General features: G+C 33.7%; 1 protein-coding gene across 2 annotated transcripts in view; it reads left to right on the top strand.

Annotated features, from left to right (window-relative positions):
- Window positions 1–8,693: 8,693 nt before the first annotated feature.
- LOC144959599 (sodium-coupled monocarboxylate transporter 1-like) overlaps window positions 8,694–24,333 on the top strand; it is a 72,784-nt gene continuing 57,144 nt past the window's right edge. The window contains exon 1 of one of the 2 annotated variants that reach the window (XM_078892235.1): window positions 8,694–9,430. The gene's annotated coding sequence lies outside the window, so the exon portion shown is untranslated. Of the gene's footprint in view, window positions 9,431–13,065; window positions 13,179–24,333 lie in introns of those variants that run through there. The other variant, XM_078892227.1, reaches the window with a different exon arrangement.

The following is a 24,333-nucleotide window of genomic DNA, read 5'->3' as shown; positions in this document are numbered from 1 at the left end:
CATCTCCCTTTAGTCCCAGGTTTATTTCCACTGATATCCTTTTTACACAGTCCCAGGTTAACTCCCCACTGGTGTGAAATTCCCTGAGTCCCAGGTTCACTCCCCACTGGGGCCCACCTTCTATAGTGTCAGGTTCATTCTCCTCTGGTACTCAACTCCCATATCCGGCTTCAACTTTCAATGGTATCCATCTCCCTTTAGTCCCAGGTTTATTTCCCACTGATATCCTTTTTACACAGTCCCAGGTTAACTCCCCACTGGTGTGCAATTCCCCGACTCCCAGGATCACCCCCCACTGTTGCCAAACTCCCATAACTTTGCCGGATATTGTCGGGTTTCTGCGGGTTTCGGCGGGTTTCGTAATAAAGCACTAATTCATTCTTACGAAACCCGCCGAAACTGGCCGATAACCTTAGTCTCAGGTTCACTCCCGACTGGTGTACACTTCCCTGAGTCTCGGGTTCACTCCCCACAGTTGTCTACTACCCATAACTTTGCTGGATATTGTCGGGTTTCACCGGGTTTCGCCGGGTTTCGGCGGGTTTCGGCGGGTTTCGTAAAAAAAACACTGGTTCTTTTTTACGAAACCCGCCGAAACCCAGTCCCAGGTTCACTCCCCAATGGTGTACACTTCCCTGAGTTCTAGGTTCACTCCCCACAGCCACCTACTTCCCATAACTTTGTCGGGATTCGTCGGGTTTCGTCGGGTTTCGTCGGGTTTCGTCGGGTTTCGGCGGGTTTCGCAGGGTTTCGGCGGGTTTCGGCGGGTTTCGTAAAAAAGACACACCCCTTCGTATTTATTGACTGAGCATTGCAGCCACACAAAAACGAAGTGGTTATTCAGTATCAGATACTGAATAGTGCTTTTCCACTATTGAGTATCCACAAGGAACTCTTTTTTATAGAGAGAGTGAAAAGTGCGACAATCTCGTTTGAATGTAAATAAATTGCTGACCTACTTCCAGATTGAACACGTGCAGTAACTGACAGCCCGATTCAAAGTTGTAAAAATATTTTGACCGTAATTTTTAAATTTCTGTTATTGTGCAATTAACATAGTTCAAAATATCAAAGTAAGATTGACATTCAAATACATTTTTAAATGTCTAAATAGACATGATTAAATGTCACTAAATGTTCATTGACACCATGGCTTGGTGGATATAAGATGTTTGACTCTGAGCTTAAGGTTCGAGAGTTCAAATCCCGGAAGGGATAACTTTCTTTTTTTTTTCCCAATATTTTAAAAATTCCTTCTGTCTATTGATATTTTTTAAACTTTTGTTTTAATAATTTTATTTGCTTGTAATATGCTTTAATGTTGATATTATACTATTGTTCTTTTATTATTATTATTATTGTTATTATTATTATTATTATTATTATTATTATTATTATTATTATTATTATTATTATTATTATTATTATTGTTATTATTATTATTATTATTATTATTATTATTATTATTATTATTATTATTATTATTATTATTATTATCATTATTATTATTATTACTATTATTATTATTATTATTATTATTATTATTATTATTATTATTATTATTATTATTATTATTATTATTATTATTATTATTATTATTATTATTATTAATATTATTATTTCTACTTACTTACTATTATTATTATTATTGTTGTTGTTGTAATCGTCATCATCATCATTATTATGATTATTATTTTTTTTAATCAAGTAGTTGGAGTAATTTAATCAGTTATCGATTTATTATGAATATCTTTTATGTGTTATAATCTCGTTGTTGTTTTTCATTGATGTGCTCTTCTATTGTTTATTACTTTTTAAAATCTTGCTTTTTTTCTGTTTGTCTCATTTGTTGTTGTTGTTGTTGTTGTTGTTTGTTTGTTTGTTTGTTTGTTTGGTCATCTAAGACAAACCCGATTCATTATAAATATGTGGCCAGACTTTCTGCCATTTTTAATTGAGCAATGTACTTCCGTGAATGAATTGTCGTATTATATTAAAATTTACGTGATAATAATAATAATAATAATAATAATAATAATAATAATAATAATGATAATAATAATAATAATAATAATAATAATAATAATAATAATAATAATAATAATAATAATAATAATAAATAAAATAATAATAATAATAATAATAATAATAATAATAATAATAATAATAATAATAATAATAATAATAATAATAATAATAATAATAATAATAATAATAATAATAATAATATGATAATAATAATAATAATAATAATAATAATAATAATAATAATAATAATAATAATAATAATAATAATAATAATAATAATAATAATAATAATAATAATAATAATAATAATTTAAATAGATACTGAATATTAGACTACAATTGACATCTATTTACTGAATACACGTGGTATTTTTAGGGGTGTCTCTTTTTTTACGAAACACGCCGGGAAGTAGGCAACAGTGGGGAGTGAACCGGGGACTGGGTTTCGTAAAAAAAAAGCAATTACTTTTTTTTACGAAATCCGACAATATCCGACAAAGTTATGGAAAGAAAGTAGGCAACAGTGGGGGAATGAACCCGAGACTCAGGGAAGTGTACACTATTGGGGAGTAAACCTAAGTCTATGGTTTTTCGACGGGTTTTGGCGGGTTTCGTAAAAAAGTAATTGCTTCATTCTCGTCTGGTACCCACGTCCCATAGTCCAGCTTCATTTCCCACTGGTATCCATCTTCCATAGTCCCAGGTTCATTTCCACCGATATCCTCTTCTCACAGTCCCAGGTTCACTCCCAACCGGTGTGCACTTCCCTGAGTCCCGGTTCATTGCCCAACGGTGCCCACTTGCCATAACTTTTGACAATTTCGGTAGGTTTCGAAATAAAAGTACATTCTGAGCTCACTGTCCACTGGTATCAACCTCTCGTAGTCCCAGGTTCAATCCTCATCGGTGTCCGAATCCCAGATTCACTCCCCACTGCTGCCTGCTTCCCATAACTTCGTCGGGTTTTGGCGGGTTTCGTAAAAAAGTAATTCCCCCTCCCCCTTGGTCTTGCTTTTTTACAAAATCCAGAGTCTCAGGTTCACTCCCACAGGTGTACACTTCTCTGAGTCCCAGATTCACTGCCACAGCTGCCCTCTTCCCATAACTTTGTCAGGTTTCGGGAGAAAAACACCGTATTATAGTGCAAAACCACTATTCAGTGTTCGGATACGGAATAGTACAAAACCACTATTCAGTATCAGATACTGAATAGTGGAAAACCGCTATTTAGTATCTGATACTGAATAGTGCAAAACCACTATTCAGTATCAGATACTGAATAGTGCTAGCCTAAATATTATGCGCTTGGCTAAGAAGCTCACAGCAGGTGCCTTGTCAATTGGATCCTGAGTTTGGCATTGACCCCGTGCAATGCTATCTATACTCTCTAGAGTGCTATGACCCCGTGACTTTTGATTCTCTGTTTTCATGTTCCATACCCTATTTTTCTCATTACTACTACTACTACTACTACTACTACTACTACTACTACTACTACTCAGCGGTGTAGCCTGGTCATTTAGGAGCATGGGGCTGGATTTGAGATTGGTTGTCGCATATATATATATATATATATATATATATATATATATATATATATATATATATATATATATAGAGAGAGAGAGAGAGAGAGAGAGAATATGATGCACTCAATTATTTTATCAAAATTTGTATGTTCTTTGTAACTTGTTCATCATGCTTGGCTAAGGATAAGCGATAGCCACTGTCAATCTGTGCACCTATGTGAAGAGTACCAACGGTTTTCAATCTAGTGGTGATATTTAAATGTAAGTTCTGATGGTTCAATGCTCTCTGTGTTAAATTTTTTCAAACAGGTAAATCCACTTCTTGTCCAAGACAATTCTGTATTGCTGTTATCGCCAAACAAAATACAATTAAAAGAAAATAAACTCTTATTTTCTATTCTCACCGATAGCCAAGGTAAACGACTATACCAATCTTTATCAAATTAAATGACCGATTCTGTTTCCCGTCCTTAATAGTGAGTACAAAATCGTTTGGTTGATGGGGACCGAGACTTTTAATCAAAAGTTTATTTTCCCTATTCAAAGAACTGGTATTGATAGCCAACAGGTAATCAACGTGATTCATCACACTTAATAGCATTTAATTAAAATTTTAAAAACAAACACTGCACACATCCGATTAACACACTCAAGTTAAAAGAGACAATGGGGAATTCAATATCACCAGGAGTGAATATCACATGCCAGGTACAACACGATTGTCATTAACGGAACAATTAGGTCATTGTGTGTGGCTGCGAGTAAGACAGCCACAATGACTCAGTTCAACGTCAAGATGCCTCTTGATGCCCACAGTCATAGCACAGTCAATGCATCGCCTGGTTGTACCGTGGGAATATGGCTGGAAGCCTTCTCCACCTTTAAAGCCACACGCTGTACTGATTGGTCAGGGGCACGAGTACAACTCGAGCTGTAGTAAATTCAAAGCGGTGTGATTGGTTCAAGTTTTGAGGCTCTGTAAGGGTTTTTTAACACCAGGTCAACAATTAATTTCATTGTTTGTGAAACAGAAAATTAAAAGTGTTACTTTTTATTGTTAAATTCTTACATACTTTCAAGACAATGACGACCTGTGGCTTAGCCTTAATAGCCTTTAAGGCCCTACGCCACTGCTACTACTACTACTACTACTACTACTACTACTACTACTACTACTACTACTACTACTACTACTACTACTACTACTACTATTACTACTACTACTACTACTACTACTACTACTACTACTACTACTACTACTACTACTACGACTACTACTACTACTACTACTACTACTACTACTACTATTCTGCTAGCGACTTCCTATACTTATCTCGCGCCTTTTTTGTTCTTTACCCATAGCTATTTATACCTAATCGAAGCCTGATTTACTATAGAACTGATAATAAAGCACGGGTTCCATAGTAAAATATTGCAAAAAGAATCACGCGACACGGAAAATTAACCAGACGTGTTTGTGTTATCTCTTTTATATTTACGTTTTCCAATTCTATTTTATATTGTGCTGAAGAATATTTTTTGAATACTCGTCTAGATGAGCAGTTGCTGGGTGTGTCATGTGTTTCAATAGTTGAATTATTAAATCAAAGCTTGATAGCATTTTTCCATTTAATAATTACCGGAAAATCTTCAACACTTGTACAGTTTTTGCCTAATGCTCTTTTGGTCTGTAGTCTTTCGGGGGTAAACAACAAACAATTTGCTTCACAATAATCAATTCTAATTTAAAATTAAGTATTTGTAAATTTGAAAATCTACAGGTGAGTTGTTATATTATTCTTAACTTGATAGTGTATAGTAACAGTTGATGGTCAATGTGCATTATGTGATTAATCCGTCGGACTACCCCCCCCCCCCTCCTCCTCCTTAAACGTTAGATTCTTTTAAAGCACTCCCTTTTAGTAACGATTTGTTGTCAAGTTTATATGCCTTAGTCATGGCATTCAAACTACAAAACTAAATATTTAACTATAAAATTTAAACTACCACGAAGACAAATGAGATCATCATGAATATATCACATTGCCTACATTTTCGGGTTCAATCCAATTCATCATGTCCCCAATAATAAAGCCTAAACAATACACAGATCGCGACAAAAAAAATTGAAAACTACTAAGATCCATCTTTTTCATAAACTATTCTTATTTTTCAAGAATTTGTCTTTTTTTCAATATATGCTCAATTAGATTTGCATGATGACAGTCCATAATGTGCAAAACTGAATGTATTCTTTAAAAGAAAATATAGAAAACCTAACCGCTCTTTACATCCTATTATATTTGTGTCTTGCATACGTACCAAGAGCATTATGTTTGGGCGAATCACTATACAAACATGACCGACATTTTTGGATGGGTGAATTTAATCTACTACTAGATACTACAAATATAACAAAGCCCATTCCACGACCTCTCAAATTGGGGTCACTGTGTTGTTTCAAAAAGCTAAGTGGAAAATACGTGATTGCAAGATAACAAAACAACAAATCGCAAGAATACAATTTCTCAATGCGACCAACTGCGCCCGCTAAGGTTAATGGAACATATTCATTGTTTGAAGCTCATTTAAGGAAGTAGAACACCATTGTTTTGTTTTTAGCCAGTATCCCAGATGTGGAGTAGTGAAATTGGATTCAATAGTCTGATGTCACGTCGCCCAGCAACGACGGCCATCGTGGTTCTAAACAAAGAAAATCGGTACTTTTTATTCTTCATGCTGGCTAGAATTTTTCATGTCTTGTGATCAGATTGTGTAAAAGTCAAAACATGATCCGATTTTTAATGTTTTATTTTCCCTCTGGATAGCTTTTATGCTCGTCGGAGAAATATTTCATAAGAGCGTCGCCATTCTTCCGACAGTTTAGAGCCAGTTACTAAGTTACCATGCGTCCTTACGCGGGAAGTGACGTTACGACTGTTGAAGCGTATTGAAAGTAGCTGTTTACCGTTTCTATAAACTACAATTGCAAGCCGAATTATGATTATTTGAAGACTACAGACGGATTTTTTCCACTCAAATCTTCCTGAAAATTGAAAGATGGCATTTTATTATTTAAAATCCTTTGGTCTTTGAAAGTGCTTTAGATAATACCGCAGCAGATAATGTTGATTCAGGTGGCAAGATTTCTCAAATAGATAAAAAATTTTAAAAGGTAGATACAATTGGAAGTAATCAAAAACATTCAAACTTGATATTTTTTATATTTTTCAACTGTTAATTTTTTTTCCATTGTTGTACTTGTCAAAATGATGTATATCATATTTCAAATAAATGAGAATTTACTTCTTTATTTGGAAATATCATTTTAATTAGGGTTTCATAAATGGTACCCGCAGTATAATTTTTTTTTGTGTGGAAATAATGTCAGTTTTTCATAAGATTTATTTCCCTTGCCTTGGTAGTTCAGGGTTAAAAGGGACATTTTCTTGAGAAGCAATGGGTTAAATTAAAATATTTAAGGTGCTCTAGCTCAGAAAAAGTAAAACGTCTTAATATTGTTACGGGGATGTAAACCTAAAAAGACCAAAAAAATAAATAATTGAGTGGTTTCTTAGGAACATCTTTTAACAACCAATATATTACTTTGTCAAAACTAATGTATCACAAATATCTGACTAAAAGAGGGTAGGTGAGTTTGATTTTCATTACCCACAAAGCACGTTAGATGTCTTATGATAAATCATGTCTTTGTTCCTAATACTTTATTTCGTAATTCCATTGTTTTGTGCGACTATATAGTCTGGTGGTGTGACACTGGCATTCGGAATGTCCTGGGTTCGAGTCCCGCTCTGAGTAGCGCATATTGCGTCCTTGAAAAAAAATCTTTACTCACATTCTCTCACCCTGCTCAAGTGTAAACTGAGTGCCTGAGGCGTGAACAGCGTCGTTTTTGCCGAATAAAAATTGTAATATCGCCGAACAGGCGTCTTGTCTCGTCCTATGTTAAGCGTTTTTGTTGCTAGGGACCCTTTGAAAAGCACTTTGAGCACGTTTATTGGATGTTGCCCTAAATAACAGCTCAATATATTTTGTTTCACTGGGTATAATGAAAGCATGCTCAAATCGTTACCTTGCAGAACAATGACAATCAACACAATCTGCAAACACATTTCTAAACTCATGAACCGTGTTCAAACCGACAGGCAGCTGCTTCACAATGCGATGTTCAACCAGTTGCTCCCCGTCTGCAGACAGTTGTCACAACGGTTTCAAACAGTCCTACTCACAGAAAAAGTGTCTTCCTCCATCTGTGATCCTACTCATTCAAATTGGCTGCCGTTAACCAGTCAACTGCCGTCCTTACTCTAGAAAACCTCGTCTGTAAAAATTTGGCCAGAAAACCCGTCAAATATATTGCAGCCATCAGCGTAGAGTCCAGGACGTATTTAACCAGTCATCTGCTGTCATTACTCTAGAAAAACTCGTATTCAAAACTTTGACCAGTAACCTCGTCCTTCAAATAACGAGCGATTTAAATGACTCTCATCTTGGTAAAAACGCTTAAACCTTGGACTTCAGGAAGTACAAAGACCTTCAGGATTTTACTCGGGTTGTTATTTGGGCACCATCCATGATGCGTCTGAAGACCCTTTCCATGTTATTATGCCGATACTCGGTCATCATTTCCATGGGAAAGCATTAGGAGTGGCGGATTGCTGTCATAATCGGGAACCTCTCTTTGGCTGATATTGAAAGCGATCTTGTCGTCCAATCCATATAGTCGCAGTGAGAGCAATGGAGAGAAAAAACGTTTTGTAAGCTCGTATATCTCCACAGTGCAATTCATGTACCATTTTAGAGCAAGTTATCAGATTATACCATACCGATGTCATTTTGGTTAAGTCACTGGTCTACGACCACAAAGATCGCATATCGATGCGGACTAAGGCAGAATTTCAAATAATCTGACTCTTACAGTTATTTAAATTAACTTAAAGCAGATACACGGAATGGTACACACAATGCTATCATTACGAAGGTATTACAAAAAAAAAAGCAACAACAAATGAACTTAACGCCCAGATGCCAGTTTTGTTATGCGTGTTTGTGCATAATGTGCGACTATCAGATGTTGTAATAGGTGCCTCACGATGACATTTAATTTATCCACAGATAAGGAGGACAGCCTCTCCCGTCCTTATGCAAACACCCAGGAAAGATAGCTACATATCAACATACTAACAAAACGCCTTTGGGCATTTTGGTCAGGAATCTGTTAATTCAATTCCTATTGATAAATATGACCTCCAGCGTGAAATTTCTCCGTCTATGACCCTTTTTAATAGTTGGAGGTCATTGTTGTCAATTAATTTATTATCATTAAGTTTTTTTAAACTTTTGGCCAGAATGTAATCGCTTTTTCAGTGTGCGACAAACTCTGTCGTATTCTGAGATAAACAATAAAAAAGCAAAAAACTTTTTAAAATTTTTGGCCAGAAAATTCGTCCCACGATCGATTCGAATGTCGCTCTCCTTATCGAAACACCCTCAAACATGGGATCTCAAGGAATTCCCAGTTTTGAGAGGAAGTCCCAGGTTTGACAAGGTGAGGTTCATTTTGAAATCTCGAAATCTGAAGGTGTTCTGGCCAAAATGATAAAAATGTGTTTTTTTTTTAAAGTAGGGAAATAGTATAGTGGCTAGTGATAAGCAAAACACGAGTCTTTCACGACTGCCCTTCACCCCCCCCCCTCCCCCACCTCTCTTCCCTTCCCACTTCTTCAAGACCCTACCTATTTTAAAGAGGTATAAGTTGCAACAACGTTCACAATCATGTCATATCCACTGCTGATGGTGACACAATTTGGACAATTTTTATCTACGTCAAGCATTCACACTCTACTTACCAGGTAAAGTTCATCATAGCATAGTTTACTTTAGATTATAGATTCCCTAACTATGGTCACTTAGTAATATAATTATGGCCAGTTTCCTCATTATGAATTAATATTATCATTGTGTGTATTATATTTCAAGTGCAATTCCACGGTTTTACCGTGTTTAATACGCTTTGCAAAGATTCATATATTATTCTCCCAGCAGGGCATTTAAAACAAAATTTCCATTTTATGCAATACACGACACAACTCAGGCGTCTTTTCAACAATCCCTAATGTATAATAATAGTATAATACTGTTACTATCTATTCTTAAATGACTTATTCCCACTTGAGTTCATGATGTGCTTGGCGGGTTACTTCGAAGATGGCCATCATTCGGTCACTGACAAAGTTCAACATTACGTGAATTTGTTCTAAACACATTACAATAGGCAGTGGCGGTTCTAGCCTATTTATAGTGGTGGGGCAAAGGTGATTCGGTCATATATATATATATATATATATATATATATATATATATATATATATATATATAATTTTTATTTGTTAATTTTTTTTATTTTTTTTTTTTTGTTCACCTTTAAAAAAAAAATTAACCACAAATAATCACATTCACAATGAAATGACAATACCAGTAGATTTTAATTATTCCAAACGTAATCAAAAATGAATCACGAAAGAGAATACAACAAAAAAATAAAGCGACGAGACATAATGCGACAACACCTTGACAATACAAGTCCATTTCGTTCACTCGAAAAATTAAAGAGATGCTTTAATCCCTCAACGGCGAGATTAATATTTCTGTTACATTACTGGTTTTCAGTAGTACGTAGTAACTGTAAAGTTTTCATCGAGAAGCAACAACAGCGATATGACTCGAGTTTCATTCAGAGCTCAAATTGCATCATTTTTACTGCTCTCTTGGTGGTTAGAATGATTGTGCCTGTGGTGGTAGTGGTTGGAATAGTGGTAGCGGTGGTGGTGGTGGAGGAGGAGGAGGAAGAGGAGACGGTGAGGGAGGATGTAATTATGGTAGTGGTTTTGGTGGTGCTGTTGGTTAGAATGATAGTTGTGGAGACGACGGAAATTATATGATGATGTTGATATTGTTTTTATTGCTATTGTAGTACTTGTTGTTAATGTTGTTGTTGTTGTTGTTGTTGTTTTTGTTGTTGTTAATGATGATGATGATTATGATGACAACGACGATGTCGTCGACAATGATGATTACTATACGATATTACAAAGTTTATTCAATCTTAGGCTTTCGCCAATAAATCATACAATTTGATGACAACATACATGAAAGTGGAAAAAAATGATAAATGGAACCAAACAATAAACTGATACCATTAATAACGACAAAAAAAAAAAAATAAAACAATCGTAATCCCACCAATACGTACAATAATAATAATAATAATAATAATAATAATAATAATAATAATAATAATAATAATAATAATAATAATAATAATATAATAATAATAATAATAATGATGATGATGATAATAATAATAATAATAATAATAATAATAATAATAATAATAATGATAATAATAATAATAATAATAATGATGATGATAATAATAATAATAATAATAATAATAATAATAATAATAATAATGATAATAATAATAATAATAATGATAATAATAATAATAATAATAATAATAATGATAATAATAATAATAATATATAATAATAATAATAAATAATAATAATAATAATAATATAATAATGATAATAATAATAATAATAATAATAATAATAATAATATAATAATAATAATAATAATAATAATAATAGTATTACCATCATCATTACTACCACCACCATCATTATTACGTTTGCAATCAGTTTTTCTCGTTTTAAAAAATTTGATACCTATAATAGACGAAAATTCCGGTGATTTTGTTAAAGGGTAGTTAAAATATCTAGGATTTTATTAATCCTGAAAACTACGATTTTTATTTTCCTATTTCAAGTAGGCAGGTCTTCTATGACAGGTATCAGTTCCATAGTAAAAAAAAAAAAAAAGACAAACAAAAACAAAGTTTATTTAATCTTAGGCTGTCGCCAATAATTCATACAATACAATTAAGACAAAACTATGCTACCAATCTCTCCTCATGCATTCGTTAGACTATAACAATAACGACCGTGTTATCTTTACTCCTTATCCAACCAATCCCTAGCTTCCCGCCTCTTCATCACAAACTATCTTATGTATGTATTAGCTTCAGGACGGGCAAGTACGGAATCTGCCCACCCTTCCTTTAAACGTATTTATTTCCTCTCTAACTTAGTTAGAATTCAACTCTCTCTTTTCTCAGAAGAGTATTTCTCGTATACTAATTCAAGTGTTGAGAAAACCAAAATGGTGGTTAAACCTTTGGGCTTCGGGAAAATACAAAAACTTCCGGATTTTTACTCGGGTTGTTATTTGGGCACCCCTCCAGGGTGCGTTGAAAACCCTTTTCCCTGGTTTTTTATGCCGATACCGGGCATCATTTCCATGGGAAAGCATTAGGAGTGGGCGGATTGCTGTCTTCAAAAAGGGAACCCTTCTTTGGGGTGATATTGAAAGCGTTTGTGTCCCTTCCCTATAGTCCCAGGGGAGAGCAAAAGGGAGAGGGAAAAAAAAACGTTTTGTAAGCTGTATTCTCCACGTGCAATTCTTACCCCTTTTAAAAGAAGTTTTCAGAATTTTCCATACCGTTTTCATTTTGGTTTTTAAGGGCACTGGTCTAGACCACAAAAAAACGCATATCGATGCCCCGGAAATAAAAAAGGCAAAAAATTTCAAAAAAAAACTGACTCTTACAGTTATTTAAAATTAAAATTAAACAATACACGGAATGGGTACACACAATGTATCATCGGAAAGGGATTACAAAAAAAAAACCCAAAAACAAATTTAAAAATTTAAACGCCCAGATTTCCAGGTTTTTTGTTATGGTTTTTTTTTTGCAAAAATGTGCGAAATCGATGTTGTAAAAATGCCTCACGAAAGAATTTTTTTATCCCCCATAAGGAGGACAGCCTCTCCCGTCCTTTTGCAAACCCCGGGGAAGTGTACATATCAACATACAAACAAAAGCCTTTGGGTTTTTGGGTCGGAATTGTTTTTTCAATTCCCTATTAAAAAATTGACCTCCAGCGTAAATTTCCCGTCATGACCTTTTTAATAGTTGGAGGTCATTGTTGTCAATTAATTTATTATCATTAAGTTTTTTAACTTTTGGCCAGAATGTAATCGCTTTTTCAGTGTGCGACAAACTCTGTCGTATTCTGAGTAAACAATAAAAAGCAAAACACTTTTTAAAATTTTTTGGCCGAAAATTCGTCCCACGATCGATTCGAATGTCGCTCTCCTTATCGAAACACCCTCAAACATGGGTTCAAGGAATTCCCAGTTTTGAGAGGAAGCCCCAGGTTTGACAAGGTGAGGTTCATTTTTGATTAAATCTCGAAATCTGAAGGTGTTCTGGCCAAAATGATAAAAATGTGTTTTTTTTTTAAGTAGGGAATATAGTATAGTGGCTAGTGATAAGCAAAACACGAGTCTTTCACGACTCCCCTTCACCCCCCCCCCCCTCCCCCCCTCTCCTCCTTCCCACTCTTCAAGACCCTACCTATTTAAAGAGGTATAAGTTGCAACAACGTTCACAATCATGTCATATCCACTGCTGATGGTGACACAATTTGGACAATTTTTATCTACGTCAAGCATTCACACTCTACTTACCAGGTAAAGTCATCATAGCATAGTTTACTTGTAGATAAAGATTCCCTAACTATGGTCACTTAGTAATATAAGTTATGGCCAGTTTCCTCATTTATGAATTAATATTATCATTGTGTGTTATTATATTTCAAGTGCAATTCACGTTTACCGTGTTATATACGCTTTGCAAAAGATTCATATATTATTCTCCCAGCAGGGCATTTAAAACAAAATTTCCATTTTATGCAATACACGACACAACTCAGGCGTCTTTTCAACAATCCCTAATGTATATAATAATAGTATAATACTGTTACTATCTATTCTTAAATGACTTATTCCCACTTGAGTTCATGATGTGCTTGGCGGGTTACTTCGAAGATGGCCATCATTCGGTCACTGACAAAGTTCAACATTACGTGAATTTGTTCTAAACACATTACAATAGGCAGTGGCGGTTCTTAGCCTATTTTATAGTGGTGGGGCAAAGGTGATTCGGTCTATATATATATATATATATATATATTATATATATATATATATAATATATAATTTTTATTTGTTAATTTTTTTTTATTTTTTTTTTTGTTCACCTTTAAAAAAAAAAATTAACCACAAATAATCACATTCACAATGAATGACAATACAGTAGATTTAATTATTCCAAACGTAATCAAAAATGAATCACGAAAGAGAATACAACAAAAAAATAAAGCGACGAGACATAATGCGACAACACCTTGACAATACAAGTCCATTTCGTTCACTCGAAAAATTAAAGAGATGCTTTAATCCCTCAACGGCGAGATTATATTTCTGTTACATTACTGGTTTTCAGTAGTACGTAGTAACTGTAAAGTTTTCATCGAGAAGCAACAACAGCGATATGACTCGAGTTTCATTCAGAGCTCAAATTGCATCATTTTTTACTGCTCTCTTGGTGGTTAGAATGATTGTGCCTGTGGTGGTAGTGGTGGAATAGTGGTAGCGGTGGTGGTGGTGGAGGGAGGAGGAGGAAGAGGAGACGGTGAGGGAGGATGTAATTATGGTAGTGGTTTTGGTGGTGCTGTTGGTTTAGAATGATAGTTGTGGAGACGACGGAAATTATATGATTGATGTTGATATTGTTTTTATTGCTATTGTAGTACTTGTTTGTTAATGTTGTTGTTGTTGTTGTTGTTGTTTTTTGTTGTATGTTAATGATGATGAGATTATGATGACAACGACGATGTCGTCGACAATGATGATTACTATAGATATTACAAAGTTTATTCAATCTTAGGCTTTCGCCAAATAAATCATACAATTTGATGAAACATACATGAAAGTGGAAAAAAAAATGTAAATGGAACCAAACAATAAACTGATACCATTAATAACGACAAAAAAAAAAAAAATAAAACAATCGTAATCCCACCAATACGTACAATAATAATAATAATAATTAAAAAATAATAAAATAATAATATTTAATAATAATAAATAATAATAATAATAATAATAATTAATAATATAATAATAATGATGATGATGATAATAATAAATAATAATAATAATAATATAATAATAATAATAATGATAATAATAATAATAATAATAATGATGATGATAATAATAATAATAATAATAATAATAATAAAAATAATAATAATGGGTAATAAAATATTTAAAAATAATAATAATAATTTAATAATAATAAAGATAATAAATTTAAAAATAATAATAATTATAATAATAATTAATAATAATAATAAAATAATGATAATAATAATATAATAATAATAATAATAATAATTTAATAATAATAAATTAAAAAAATAATAATAATAATAAATAGTATTACCCTCTTTATTACTACCCACCATCATTATTACGTTTGCAATCAGTTTTTCTGTTTTAAAAAATTTGATAAACCCATAAAGACGAAAATTCCGGTGATTTTGTTAAAGGGTAGTTAAAATATCTAGGATTTTATTAATCCTGAAAAATACGATTTTTATTTTCCTATTTCAAGTAGGCAGGTCTTCTATGACAGGTATCAGTTCCATAGTAAAAAAAAAAAAAAAGACAAACAAAAACAAAGTTTATTTAATCTTAGGCTGTCGCCAATAATTCATACAATACAATTAAGACAAAACTATGCTACCAATCTCTCCTCATGCATTCGTTAGACTATAACAATAACGACCGTGTTATCTTTACTCCTTATCCAACCAATCCCTAGCTTCCCGCCTCTTCATCACAAACTATCTTATGTATGTATTAGCTTCAGGACGGGCAAGTACGGAATCTGCCCACCCTTCCTTTAAACGTATTTATTTCCTCTCTAACTTAGTTAGAATTCAACTCTCTCTTTTCTCAGAAGAGTATTTCTCGTATACTAATTCAAGTGTTGAGAAAACCAAAATGGTGGTTGTATTTTATATATTTATTTAGTCTTGACTTTTGAATAAAAGTGTTTTGTTTTATTAGAGGAAATACAATAGAAAATTACATTGTTTTGCAAAAATATTTAGTCTGGCAATAAAAATACAGCGGTAATTACTTTAAGAATTTGACAAAAAAAGAACTAATAAATTAACAAAACAAAACAAACAAACAAAAAAAATCAAATAAGAAAACAATTTAAATAAATGAGTTTTGAGAAGCACTAAGGAAAACGAGAGAAAAAAAAAGAAATAATTTAAAGGGATAAACAAATATATAAAAACAACACAAGTTAATACTAAATTGATATATTAGTAAATTAATAAATTAAATTCAATACTGAAACCTTCCCAATGTCATTACATCAATGGTACCAGCACAAGTAAGGCAATAAATAAGAAAAAGTACGTTTGCCAAAATCTCTTTTTAATTTAGTGTTCACTGGTTTATAAGGTGGGCTCATTTGAATTAGCCCGACCTAGTACTAGAGAGGCCAGACAGCAAAATCGGAGTTCACTGTCAGGCGACAAGACGATGAGATGACGATGTGGGCGGAGTGGAGTGGTTTGAGGGGGGGGGGGGGGTTGATAAATAGAACAGGAGCGTATCCTGGTTTATGTATTACGGGGTGCATGGTGATTCTCAATCTATCAAAAATACACACAAATTGATTTCAGAACGAAGTATCAAGTTTAAGTACTAACTTTTGAAATTATCTAATTTAAATTAGATTATTTCGGACCTGGTATTATAGCATATAACTTGAAAAAACAGGCTGGTATTTGCCCACCCTGCCCATTATTACCAGCCGTCCCTGACAATAGGTCTCAATGAGGGATAAAACTAATAAATACAGGTGCCTAAATGAGTCAATAAAATGGAAATAAAGATAAAGGGAGTAAATCTGACTCATGAATGAGAGAGCAGCGTGGTTCAGCGGTACGGTTTTTGCTTCGTACCCGAAAGGTTCGATCACCCGCCACTGCGCTGTGTGGCCTTGAGCAAGGCAACTCTCCCTAGCTCAATTTGCAGCCTTGCACAGCGGCTGACGCCTGGGTTATTCCAGACTTCCCTTGGAATAGACCCTAGAGACAAATTTCCCCTATGGGATGAATAAAGGAAATTTTATTTATTTATTTTATTTTTTTATTTTTTTATTTTTATTATTTTAATGATCAATGATCCTGGATTCAACCATATAACAGATATTCTTCAGACAAATCTATTGGCAGAACAATCACTATAAACCTTTTTTTATTTTGGTCAGAATACTTTGACTTCTAATATCGATAGATATAAATTACCCTCAACTCGTCAGAAAGTTTTGAACCCGACATCTCTTACAATTGAAAGGAGTTTAAAAACCTTTCGATTGGGTTGCTGGATCCGTTTAGATCTGGCGGAAACCTCTTCTAAATAAACGGGTCCTATCCAAAGAGTAGCGAGCAAGCATTTACTATTATCCGTTTCACGCTATAAAAACCGGGATAAACTCCGGCTCCATATGTCTTTTGGTTCCGAAGGACTGCTTAAAATCATTTGACAAATCGATAGTCATTTTATGAAATAATAGATTTCTATCCATAATTTAGATGAGTGTTTCGTCAATGTACAGCATTGTAATATGTTAGAGAGTTTCACGTTTCAAGTTTATTTACTCTTTGCCAATAAATTATAAAATTTTATGGCAACATACATGAAAGGGAAAAAATGGTAAGAAGAAACCCAAAAATAAAATGATACGATTAATAACCACTAAATGTCCAACAATGATAATAACACCAATGCTTACAATACTACTACTACTACTACTACTACTACTACTACTACTACTACTACTACTACTACTACTACTACTACTACTGCTGCTACTACTACTACTACTACTACTACTACTGCTACTACTACTACTACTACTACTACTACTACTACTACTACTACTACTACTACTACTACTACTACTACTACTACTGCTACTACTACTACTACTACTACTACTACTGCTACTACTACTACTACTACTACTACTACTACTGCTGCTACTACTACTACTACTACTACTACTGCTACTACTACTGCTACTACTACTACTACTACTGCTACTACTACTACTACTACTACTACTACTACTACTACTACTACTACTACTACTACTACTAATAATAATAATAATAATAATAATAATAATAATAATAATAATAATGCTGAAAACTTATATAGCGCTATAACTCCGAGACACCAGACTCTAAGCGCTTAATAATAATAATAGTATTGCTTTTATAAACGAGGACCACTCCTTTCGTTGACATTTACGAAGATGAGAATTTTATCAATTATGATTCTGTTTCGTATAAAAATGTTATTGAAATCTACTTAAACTTAGAGATGATCATTTCAGTTCAAGTCCAGAGATTTTACATTTTACTCAATTCCGTATTTCTTAACAACACAAAAAATGTTGACACCAGTCTCTGTGAATTCAATTTTCACCATATAAAGCGTCCGGACATAATACCATTTGAGGCAATGGGTCATACATATATGTATATATATATATATATATATATATATATATATATATATATATATATATATATATATATTATATATATATTATATATATTTATAATATGTAAAGTTATAAAATAAAAACCACGCAATAAAAGTGTTCGACTTTATTATATATATATATATATATATATATATATATATATATAATATATAATATATAAATATATATATATATCGACAGATTAAAATGAATAATGCTAACGTGAGATAATGCAAAGAATCAGCTCTTTCACAAATTCATTCTATAACAACTTTAATATCGGATCCAGCCATTCCATTTAATCGGTCAATATTTTAAGGATCAGTTTTATGGCCAACATTTTAAATACGTATTGATTTTTTCAAATATCAGTTAATTGATCTACATACAGCGCTTGCACGTTAAGGCAGTAAATAATGCGAGGCTCTCCATTGTTGCTGAGAAGCAGATAAGACACACAAGAAAATAAAACACTATATAAGTGTGTGAGTGAGAAAAATTTGAAAGGGATAAGAACTTGGACAGATGAAGCTGAGAAAGGTGGCGCTGCTTTAATAGAATTGGCAAGAGATAGATCAGCTTGGCGGAAGATGACCTCCGACGTCTGCTTCAGATATGGAACTACATGAGATGAGATTGATTTTTTACAGTTCGGCAGTTGACCTGGTCAGAAATTAATGCTATGCGTTAATGTAAATTTCTCACATCTGACAACCAACCTAAACAGACCAGCACACAAAACCGTGTGTAAATAGTGCGATTGATAGAATTAAGTGAGAATTTATTATCACTCACAGGCTGTCTAAAAATAATAACAAAGATCTGAGTGACGTCAACATTGTACCTTCTATCAAATTCTTACTTTCATTCTATCAATATCGACGTTTTTCTAAACTAATCTTTTGTTATTGTTATTAATCACCATTTTGGCGGTATTGAAATAAAACGAATACGGTAATCAATAGTGACAAAGGGACGTGGTAGCGGGGGTGGCCCTGTAATAAATTATGGTGGATTTTGTGCTTGAAACTAAGTGTTCTCCTGTCCGTCCACGCTAAGTCAAACAATCGTCCACTTAAAGTTATAAACTCGTAAAATCGGTATAGAACACAAGCAGTTGGGTAATGTGATAACCACTTCCTGATATAAACTTGTAATGCAGGTGTATAACTCATACAGTTGTGTAAGTGGATAGTACCTAAGGTGACAGTCACTTCATGGTATAAACCCGTAAGTTTTTTTTTTTTTAAGGTCCAGAATGTAATCGTTTTTTTCAGTGTGCGACAAACACTGACGTATTCTGAGATAAACAATAAAACAGCAAAACACTTTTTAAAAATTTTTGGCCACAAAATTCGTCCCTCGATCGACTAAAATGACGCTATCCTTATCAAGACACTCTCAAACCTGGGATCTCAAGGAATTCCCAGTTTTGAGAGGAAGTCCTAGGTTTGACAATGTGTGGGCCGTTTTGAAAGCTCGAAATTTGAAGGTGTTCTGGCTATTTTTTTTAACAGTAGGGCAATATAGTGGCTAGTGATAAGCACGACTGCCATTCACAACCCCACACCTCTCTTCCCTCACCATTCTTTCAAGACCCTACCTCACATCTTCGATATATATATATATATATATATATATATATATATATATATATATATATATATATATATATATAATATTATATTAATATTGCTAGTAAAAAAATATATGTAACCAAAACGGTGCTTATTGAGCACACACACACACACATACACACAGACACACGCACACACATATTCACACACGTACATATAAACACTATAAATCAGTTAATTGATCTACATACAGCGCTTGCACGTTAAGGCAGTAAATAATGCGAGGCTCTCCATTGTTGCTGAGAAGCAGATAAGACACACAAGAAAATAAAACACATATATAAGTGTGTGAGTGAGAAAAATATAACAACAAAAACAAAATAAAAAGCTTGACCCACATTACTCTGCTACTTCTGTCAATACGATTCAATAGTCTGATGTCACGCCGCCCGGCAACGGCGGCCATCTTGGTTCTAAACAAAGAAAATCATTACTTTTTATTTTTTATGCTGGCTAAAACTTTTCATATGCCTTGTGATCAGAATATGTAAAAGTCAAAACATGATCAAATTTATGGGTTTTTTCCCTCTGGATACGCTTTTATGCTCGTCGGAGAAATATTTCATACGGGCGTCCGCCATTGTTCCGATAGTTTAGAACCAGTGTTACTAAGTTACCATGCGTCATTAGGAAGGAAGTGACGTTACGACTGTTGAAGAGTATTAACATAAAGAAAATCTCTTTGAAATAAAAGTGAATTAAAGTGTCCATTTATAGAACACACAACAAACGACCAAGATTACACATAGTTTTGTGTGTTGGTCCGTTATACTTCCGGATGGCAATGTTGAAAGGTTTCTTAGCCAAGCGCATAATATTTAGAGATAGTATGCGCTTGGCTAAGAAGCTCAAAACATTGTCAACGGACCAACACACAAAACGATGTGTAACCATGAACTTTTATACATACAGTTCATACAGTTTAGTGAGAAGTACTCATAAACGTGGATGGCAAAAATCAATAACAAAGACCAGAGTGACGGCATCTTCGTTCTATCTATAGATAGTATGCACTTGGCTAAGAAGCTCACAACATTGCCATTCGGAAATATAACGAAGTAACACACAAAACTATGTGTAACCTTAAACGTTTATAGTCTGGTTAATTGAGAATTACTCATTAATGTTGATGGCAAAAAACAATAACAAAAACCCGAGTGACGTGAACTTCATTCTATCTATAGATAGTATGCGCTTTGCTAAGAAGCTCATAACATTGCCATCCAGAAGTATAACGGACCAACACACAAAACTGTGTGTAACCAAGAACGTTTATAGTCTGGTTATTACTGATAAGTGAGGTAAAAAACAATAACAAAGACCTATGTGACGTCAACTTCGAACTCTCTATAGAAAGATAGGAATAAACATTGCTCGCCCCAACTCAGCTACTTTTTATCTGTTAATAGTTTATGAGACAGCCATTTTATTGATATTTAGTAGTAATCCCTCACTAATTTATCACATTAAGATTATTCTCGACTCAATGAAGCGTGTAGTTAGAAAAACATCTGCCCGCCGGATATAACGTTCCAACACAGCAACTCTGTGTGTAATCTTAAATCTTTATAGATAAAATGAAGATGACGTCACTCAAGTGTTTGTTATTGTTTTTTGCCATCCATTTTTATGAGTAATTCTCACTAAACTGTATAGATAGTATGCGCTTGGCTAAGAAAATCACAACATTGCCATTCGGAAGTAAACGGACCAACACACACACCATTGTGTGACATTGAACATGTAAAGTTTGGTTAATACAGTTTAGTGAAAATTACTCATAACCCCGGATGGCAAAAAGCAAGAACAAAGACCTGAGTGACGTAAACTTCATGCTATCTATTCACCAGACGTTCAAGATTAAACATGGTTTTGTGTGTTGGTCCGTTATATTTCCTGATGGCAATGTTGTGAGTTCCTTAGCCATCTATAGATAGTTCGAAGATGACGTCACTCAAGCCTTTGTTGTTCTATTTTGCCATCCGCGTTTGTGAGTTATTCTCACTGAACTGTATTAACCAGACTATAAAAGTTCATGGTTACATATAGTTTTGTTCATGGATACACACGGTTTTGTGTGTTGGTCCGTTATACTTCCGGATGGCAATGTTATGAGCTTCTAAGCCAAGCGCATACTATCTATAAGTCTGATTAATCCTATCTAGTAAGAATAGATACTCATAAAAATGACTATAGCTAAAACAATAACAAAAACCTGAATGACATCAATTTCATTCTGTCTTTAACGTTAAAGGTTACACAGTATTGTGTTTTGGTACGTTTAATGAGTCTGTCGGATGTTATGAGTATTTTACCTAAACGCATAACATCGATAAAAATTATGGTTTGCTGTAAGTTCCGTGTTTACCTTTTGGTCCATGGAAGATGTTCTACATCCGGTTTGAAACTTTGAGTGAACATTTACATTATCAATGTCAATTCTAGGAAAATCTCATTCAAATAACTTTATCTTTAGCAGAAGGGTGAAAAGCAGGATATGAACTGATGATGGTTGTAAGGCAGATGTTTGGGGTTTAAAAAACAAACAAACTGAATTCAAATTTTGCATAGGATAATTAATACTCCGAGCGAGATGATTTTTTGTCAAAAGGAACATGAAGAATAATCAGTCCAATTTCAAATATACTTAAAGAGCTGGAATTAAACATTAATGGAAGCATTTTAGAAAATAAATGTTGTTTACCATGAACTGTTTAAGTTTGGTTTTGTCATTTTGTAAAAATAGAGGAGTTCGCAAAAACATTAAAATAGGCCTTGAGTGACGTCATCTCATATTCTTACTTTGAAGCCTGAATATCAAACATTTAATAAAATGAAGCAATTTGCAATGAGTGCAATGTATTTGCAATACTTTTGAATTGGTTGATTGGAATTTTGTTCATATGTCGTTTAAATCTCATTTTTAAATTTTAACTCAGAGTATAAGATTTAAAAAAAGAAAATTTTGTAGCATGCACGTGGCAATATTTGCAGTTCTATAATGATTGTGATTGGATCATTGTTGTAATTAAATTCTATAAAATCTAAATAAGTGACGCAAAAAATTTGGATGCTTATCCGACGTTTACTAAATTTCATTCTGATATCCGATTTTTGGCTTATCGTGTGTAAGAAATAAGGCATAAATTCTTAAGGATACAAGCATGATTTTTGTGGACAATATAAAATAAATAATCCTTTGGTGCGCATGAATACAAATCCAACGTTTTTAGTTTTGGTTCAAATTATCATTCAATCCGAAGGAGAAAGATACAAATTATGGTGAACAGGAGTACTATAACCATACCATTTGGTTTCAAAATATCTAATAACCTTACTTGTACGGGTGGAATAAACGTAGTCTTTCATTTCTTTGTATTTATTAAACTCGTTATATTTCTATCGTGAATATCACATACTCGCAAACTCGATGTGTTATTGGGCACGATAAAAATGATTCGTTTAATAAATACAAAGAGATGAAAGAATCGTATATTACTATAGAGAATGAGATTAGCGGAAGAGTAGCGTCCCGTGATTGGACGTCACCTTACAGAGAGAACGTCAAAATGGTTTTGCGCATGCGTCTCTGTCGTCCTCGCTTTCGGTGAAGTGTCTCATGCCGCTTTCACCGGAAGCGAGGACGAGAGACGCATGCGCATAACCAACATGACGTTCTCTCTCTAATAACTTTTCCGCCGGTGACGTCCAATCAAGGGACGCTACTCTTCCGCTAATCTCATTCCCTATACGAGGTCCGATTGTCATTGGAATCAACTGGTTCAAGTCGTCATCTGGTGGACTCTATCATGATAGACCTTTGAGTTACAACATGGAGCTGATATGTTGACTGTTGACTATCGATTTACAGAGATCTACATTTCGGAACTAATTGAAAGATATTCAAAACCCCGCCCCTTACGTTCGGCCAGTGATTCCACCAAATTAGTTGTCCCTCGAATACGGAAAAATGCTGGAATGAGATCCTTTTCTCGTTTCGGACCCTCTGTTTGGAACACCTTATCACAGAGCATTCGTGAAAAAGAATCTTTGTCTATTTTTAAACGTTCGCTTAAAACATATCTAGTAGATGTTATGAGAAGCAAGATAGGTCTGTCTGGTTTCTATTGTGTGTGTGTGTGTGTGTGTGTGTGTGTATGTATGTGTGTGTATGTTTGTGTGTGTGTGAATGAGTATGTGTCAGCCAAAGTAATTTGTAATTTAAGCGCTTAGAGTCTGGTGTCTCGGAGTTATAGCGCTATATAAGTTTTCAGCATTAGTTGGCTGCAATCTGATGGACTATAATATGACCCAGATAGTATTGAGCGCCGGAAAACGGGGATTCTCATAAAATAACTAGATCTAACTCATATTTGTTAACGTTGGTGTTTCCGTCCGTTTATCTTTTGACTGCAGTAAATTGTACACTTTCCAGAATGTAACTAAAACAATTTGATATATTTTTAAAACGATAAGTTTGGAAGGGGGTAGATCAAGTTAAGGTGAATTCAATATATTTATTTTCAGCTTTCGTGGATGATTTACAAAAATTGATGTCAACATA

Source organism: Berghia stephanieae, chromosome 1 (assembly GCF_034508935.2).
Source record: "Berghia stephanieae isolate SIO BIC M18660-M18661 chromosome 1, UCSD_Bste_1.3, whole genome shotgun sequence".
Lineage (NCBI taxonomy): Eukaryota > Metazoa > Mollusca > Gastropoda > Nudibranchia > Aeolidiidae > Berghia > Berghia stephanieae.
Note: the sequence above shows the minus strand (reverse complement) of the source record. Positions and strands in the feature narration are given on the sequence as shown.